Genomic DNA, 7,381 nt, shown 5'->3' with positions numbered 1-7,381 from the left:
ATGATCTCTAAATTCAGATGGGATATATTCAAGGTCATATTTTGGCTCTAGTGGACTTGTTTTAATTTTCATCAGCTTCAGTTTGAATTTGCATAAGAGTAATTGATGGTCTGTTCCACAGTCTGCCCCTGGCCTTGTTTTGAATGATGATATGGAGCCTTTCCATCGTCTCTTTCCGCAGATGTAGTCAATTTGATTTCTGTGTATCCCATCTGGTGCGGTCCATGTGTATATTCGTCTCTTATGCTGTCTAAAGAAGGTATTTGAAATGAACAACTCATTGGTTTTGCAGAATTCTATCATGTGTTCTTCAGCACCATTTCTATCACCAACACCATATTTTCCAACTACTTATCCTTCCTGTTTGCTTCCAGCCTTTGTATTCCAATCACCAGTCATGATCAATACATTTTGATTGTATGTTTGATCAATTTCAAATTGAAGAAGTTGGTAGAATTCTTCTATTTCATCCTCACTGGCTTTAGTGGTTGGTGCATAAATTTGAATAATAGTGGTATTAACTAGGCTTCCCTGTAGGTGCATGGATATTATCCGATCACAGACAACATTGTACCTCATGACTGATCTGGATATGTTCTTTCTGATGATGATTGCAACAGCATTCCTCTTCATTTTGTCATCCCCGGTATAGTAAACCATGTGGTCATCAGATTCAAAATGGCCAATATTAGTCCATTTCAGCTCACTAATGCCTAAGATATCGATGTTTATGTGTTCCATTTCATTTTTGACAGCTTCCAATTTTCCCAGATTCATACTTCATACATTCCCTGTTCTGATTTTCAGTGGATGTTTATAGCTGTTTCTCTTGATTTTGAGTTGTGCCCCATCAGAAAATGAAGGTGTTGAGGGCTTTTCTCCCACAGGCTTACTCCATTCTCTTCATCATGGTCAACTCTACTTCATCATGGTCAGCTCTTCCCCAGTTGCATTTTGAGTGTCTTCCAACCTGAGGGGCTCATTTTCGGCACTATATCTGACAGTGTTTTTCTGCTATACATAAGGTTTTCAGTGGCTAAATATTCGGAAGTAGTTCGCCACTCTTTCTTCCTAGTATGTCTTTCTTGTTTGATAGGCAGAAGTTAAGAGTTCCACAGAAGTTAAATTTGGGACTGGGACCCACATGCAAAAATCCAAATCAGTAGCCAAAGAATTTGCCGTTGGACCACTGGGACTCTTTCTCTCTGTGCAATAGGAAAGCTGTGGTCTCAATGTTGGACTTTTTTGGGGTGCACACCAACCCGCCTGAAGGCATCAGGGCTGGGCAAAGAAGGCATGACAGGGAAGAGGAGGAAAAAAATGTGTGGAATCTCCCCACACTTCCTTTTGAAAATGTCACTCTGCTGCTTTTAGCACAGGTTCACTGTGCAGGTCTGGCTGTAGCCCCACCCTCTGACCTCAGTCTGGGCAGGATGGCTGCAGAGGGAGTCCCGTGACTAATTTCTAAATCGCAATATTTTCCTTTATACCATGATTTTTCCACTGGCAGTTGCGGGAAACTAGTGCCTTGAACCTTATGCTAGATCCAGAGTTCTGGTGCTGTTCCATGAGAGCAGCTTCTCTGGGTTTTCAGCCCCTCCCCCACACAGACTGTCCTACCTGACTGCTCTGCTGACTCCCAAACTGGAAGTCTAATTCTTATTTTAAGTGTATACTATACTATTTCTTTTTTGACGGATTGGAGTTGTCATTATAAATTCTTTGAGGTCTGAGATGAAGGTTGATTCCACTAGAAATAATTTTTCTTTGCTTTTGGATGTTGCCTTTGTCTCTCATACTTTGGATGTGTTATCAGGAGGGATTAGTCCCAGGAGAAAGATATCTTGCTTGGCAAATTGAAGGGTTAGTGTAAAAGAGGAAGATCCCAACCTCACCCCACCTACCCCACCCCACAACTAGATGAATTAGTGAAGTGGCAGCAGCAGTGTGTTCAAGTATAACGACAATTGTGAAGATGGCACACTAATGAGCAATGCTTTGTTTCATTGTTTATAGTGTCATTATGAATTATTACATACTAGATAGCTCTGGTAGTGTAGTGGTTACGAATCGGGCTGCGAACCTTAAGGTCAGCGGTTCGAAACTACCAGCCGCTCCGCGGGAGAAAGATGAGGCTTTCTACTCCGGTAAAGGCTTTTTACACCCTCGGAAACCCTGTACAGGGTCGCTATGGGTTGGACCCGACTCAAAGGCACCTAACAACAGCAGCAGCATTGGGACCATATTTGGTGTTTTCTTTTTAAATTTTTATTTTACATTATTGGGTTGGAACAATTTAAAGTAAATCCTGAATTTACAGTTTTCTATTAATTTATCCTACAAGCCCACATGTTAGCTTACTAGTTGAGATGAATTACTGGGGGAGACTCCATTTCCAGTTGCATATACTGAGCTAAGTTTTGAGATGGGGATTTTTCTTTGTGATCTCACCAAGCTATGGTAGGTTTACACCTAATTTATTATTACACTGATGTTGTAGTCCATTTGTTGTTGTTCTTAAGTGCTGTCGAGTCAATTCTGACCCATAGAGACCCTGTATAGGGTTTCCAAGGAGCTGCTGGTAAGCTTGAACCACCGATCTTGCAGTTCAAATGGCTTTGTAGTCTGGCACATTAACCCACAGCATCATGCCAGGACTCCTTCTAGTCCTATAGAGACCCCCTTTTTATGGGTTTGTGATGGTTTTGGACTTTCCTTTTTTATATGAAACCCTCAAGGCCTTAAAGCCTGATATTCATATATAGTAACCCACTCACTGTTGTCAAGTTGATTCCAACTTACAGTGACTCTATAGGACAAATTAGAACTTGACCAGAGGGTTTCTAAGGATATAAATCATAATGAAAACTGAGTGCTACATCTTTCTCCTGTGGAGTAGCTGGGGATTCCAACTACTGACCTTTTAGTTAGCAGCTAGCTGAGAGCTTTAACTACTGTGCCACCAAGCTCCCTTCAGATATACCAGGTCTGGTAAATGTTGTCAAAGCTAAAGTTTACTTCAGTGATGATTTTAAAACCAAAGGTTCCTTATTCATATATCTGGTTTGAAATTATTTATGACCTTGACTATTAATACTAAATTAAAAAGTTAAATGAATCATTGTTTGTGTTATATGTCCCAATTTCAGTTTCATGTTTATAGACAAAACAACCAACAAAAATTTATATTTTTATGTTTTCAACTATCCCTATCTATTCTTCACCAAAAGATCAAATACTCTTCAATAGGAAGCTTTTTCGTATTTATCAGCTTATTAAGGTCTTACTCTCCTCAAATTTCTTTGGTCCTCTTTTTGGGTCCATTCATATGCTGTCTGTATTCAGCTACCGCTCAGTATGATGGGAGCTTTCAGTGGACATGGATAGTCTCTGATGTTTCTCTTTCTCTTTACAAAAGCAGCTTCACGTAGCATAGGTGAATAGAGGGTGGGTATTCAAAAAATGACTATAGAATAAAAAAAAAGTAAAAGACTTCTGTTTTCTTTTCTGGCAATTTATTTCTCTCAGCTAATCTTTTTGTATATGGCTTCTGAAGCCTTGAAAATGTGAACTGAAATTAATTACACTTACCTGGGCACTTTCTCTGGGTCTGTCTTCTTAATCTCATGGACATGGAGAGGGCCACAGTGCAAGCTCTCATTATTTACAGCTTCCGTGGAGTGTGAGACGCCGCCGAACAAATCATCTTCCCCAGCCTGGCCCAGACTCCTGAGGATTGGAAGGCATTTGTTGCAATTTTGATTTCCCAAGTTCAGGGGGGGCTTAGATATGTGTCTATCTTAAGCTCCTTATTGTCTTTCTGCATATTAAGTGACAAAACCAAGGTCTCCATGGAACATATTCAAAAGGGAACTAGAGAGAAGAATTTGGATCAGATCTGATTAAACCTTAATCTCTTTATTATTACACATTGGAATGAAAACACTAGCCAGCGCAAGCAGTGGGGCACTTTTCATGAAGCTGCTTCTGTGGCGTGGTCTGGCAGAACATAGTGACCCATGAGACCTAGTACTGGCCTCACAGTTTGGTGAGGCCTTCCTTTTCTGTATCTGAAAATCTTTCATTTGACCTGACATGTGGGAATAGATAGCACTGAGGTTTAACAGATGGGGTGGTGGTGATTACACTGTAGGCTAATATGAAATCAGCATTCCTAGATAGAAAATGGCTCAGGAGGGATCTGACCTCGCCATCTTAGGAAAGTTTAGAGAAGGATTAAAGAGAGGCAGGCAAGAATCATCATTGTTGTGTTTTCAATTGCTTCATGAAACCAGCATACTGCCTTTATTTTTCCTTCCTGAAATAGCAGTTGGTTCATCAGGAATGTCTGATCTTGTACATTTCTTTTTTAAGGGATCAAGTGGAGCAAAAAAAAGAAAATATGGCACTGCACTTTAGCAATAACAAGGGAGGATTTCACATAAACCAAATCTAATTTATAGTTGGCACTTGCAAAGGGTTGTAGAGCCTTACACATAATAGAGGCTTAATGGGTATTTGTTGAATTTAATGATTTGAGTCATTTGCAGCAAAACAAATTCCACTTTGTCTGAATTGTTCAGATAGGTTTCCTCTTTGCTCCATTTAGCACAGCAGGCAGGTGAGATTTTCCATGTGCAGTTGAACCACAGGATGATGGGACCCGTGCCCTAAGCCAGAGGCACATGACAATTTTGCTGAAATAGAAAGATCTTGGACTGAGTCCTGGCTTTCTAATTTATCCATCACAAAAAATACAGGGCTTGTTTATAAGAAATAACACATATGATGAAATATCAAAATACTTGTGACAATGTTTGATTTTACTTGTACTCTGTGATTCTAGAAAACAGCGATGGCAAAAGAAAGCTTCTGTGCTTTATGTTGTGGAAAAGGGCTTACTGAAGAAAACTATGACTTAGTTAAGACTCACAGATGATTTCTTATTTACCAATGACAGGGCCAGGCACTAACCATTGAACAGTTGCCATTAGGTGGATTCTAACTCATGGTGTCCCCATGTGTTCCAGAGTAAACTATTCCCAAAAGGTTTTCAAAGCTGTCACTGTTCAGAAACATACCCTTTCTTTCCAGGTACATCTAAGCAGTTTGAATCACTAATATTGCAGTTAGCAGTTGAGTGTCCAACCATTTGCACCATGTAAGAAATCCTAAGGAAGACACCAAAATAAAGCCAAACGAAAGAGCAAACATCTGATGTACCATCCAAATTACATTCTTTACCCCATAAAATATTCACAAAAATGCTTGTCCCTGATGATCCATTGGTACCCAATGCTTATTACCCGAACTTTGCTTAATCTTTTCTCCTTCCCCCATGTACCTGGGCATAAACCAGCATAAAATCATTCCCTTTGTATGAGTTCTCTAGTATTTCTTCATTGAAATACAACAAATGGGAGGCTTTAACAGACACATTTATTTTCTAATAATTTAGGAGGCTGGAAGTCTGAATTCAGCCTCTAGGGGAAAGCTTTCTCTTTCTGTTGGTCATGGAGGAATGTCCTTGTCTCTTCTGAGCTTCTGCATCTGGCTTATCTTCATGTGTCTTGGCATCTTGCTTCTCCATCTCTATGTCTTTACTTGCTTGTTTAATCTGATTTATATTTTAAAAGACATTGATTAATATATACCCTACACTAATCCTGCCTCCTTCACATGAAGTTCATTCCCAAAGGCAGTTGTAACCACAGGCATAAAGGTTAGAATGACAGCACATAGTTTGCTGTTAAGTGCCCTGACTCATAGTGACCCTATGAGTTTCCAAGGAGCATCTGGTGGGTTTGAACTGCCAACCTCGTGGTTTGCAGTCCAGTGCTTACCTACAGCATCACTCCAGGAGTCTAAGCACATAATTTAGGATAACATAATTCAATCCATAACATTCTACCTACAGAAATTCATGTCCATCCCACATGCAAAAAACTTTCACACCATCACAACATCAAAAAAGTCTTAAATCAACTTCAAGTACTAAACCTCAACTTCTGAAGCATATAAACCAAATATGGGGGAGACTTTAGGCATATTACATCATTGTACAAAATTCCTCTTTTGTGAACCTGTGGAAATTTAGAATGCAAGTTATCGACTTCCAAAATGCAATGGTAGAACAGACACAAGATAGACATTCCCATTACAAATAGGAGAAATTGGAGGAAAAAAAGGGATAATAGTCACCAAACAAGTTCAGAATCCATTAGAACAAGTCACATAACTTCCTAAGGCTTGAAAGTAGTCCTTTGTTCTTTGAGACAGGGCAATTGATTCAACAGCAGGGTTCTGGTGGACACCTATTGGCTCTTGGCTTCAGTTCCACCATTCAGACTACTGGGACAACAACTCTGGTCACTCGGTTTTCAGACAAAGACAGACTAGGAAGAAAGAGTGACGAACTACTTCCGAATATTTAGTCACTGAAAACCTTATGAATAGCAAAGAAACATTGTCAGATATAGTGCCGGAAAATGAGTCCCTCAGGTTGGAAGGCACTCAAAATGCAACTGGGGAAGAGCTGCCTCTGCAAAGTAGAGTTGACTGTGATAATGCGAATGGAATAAAGCTCGTGGGAGAAAAGCCTGTGGGACCTTCATTTGCTGATGGAGCACAACTCACAATGAAGAGAAACAGCTGTATACATCCATTTAAAATTGGAACATGGAATGTAAGAAATATGAATTTGGGAAAATTGGAAGTTGTGTAAAATGAAATGGAACACATAAACCCCCATTGAGATGGACTGGCCAGGTGTTAGCATCGATGGACTCAAGCATGGCAACAGTAGTGAGGTTGGCCCACAATCAGTCAGTGTTTAGTTCTGCTGTGCATAAGGTTGCTACAGGTCAGTACCGACTCAATGGCACCTAACAACAACAATTCTTCTAGTTCATTTGAGTGGCAACTACCCCATTCATCTTGTCAGGTCCCATTCTCTGCCCTTGAGGCTGGCAACCATGGGAGGTGGCATACCTCCTGGCACTACTTAACAGGAGACACACATTCTGGAACCAAGTTGATAAAAATCCCACTCTTTGAAACTTCAGAGGTTATGGCCCCATTTCCCTTGCTCCTAAATAGTTCTAATTATTTCCAAGAAACTCCAGAAATAGTCCTTTTTTCTTTCAGAGAACAGCAGATGTAGCTTACTTGGCCTGTCTCTTGCTTGTACAAATCCAAGTGACTGACAGAGTTCTTTCCTTTCATTCATTCTTTGACCCCTTCAGTCTAAGTTAGTGGTTTTTCTGCTGTTGTAAAGGCCTGGGGGAACTGAAGAAAAAAATTCAAGCCTCGACTTTCGTTATTGAAAGATTCACTGGGCAAATTATTGAATGATGCAGAATGCATCAAGAAAAGATGGAAG

This window comes from Chrysochloris asiatica, unplaced genomic scaffold (genome assembly GCF_000296735.1).
Source record: "Chrysochloris asiatica unplaced genomic scaffold, ChrAsi1.0 scaffold00016, whole genome shotgun sequence".
NCBI classification, from domain to species: Eukaryota; Metazoa; Chordata; class Mammalia; order Afrosoricida; family Chrysochloridae; genus Chrysochloris; species Chrysochloris asiatica.
Note: the sequence above shows the minus strand (reverse complement) of the source record.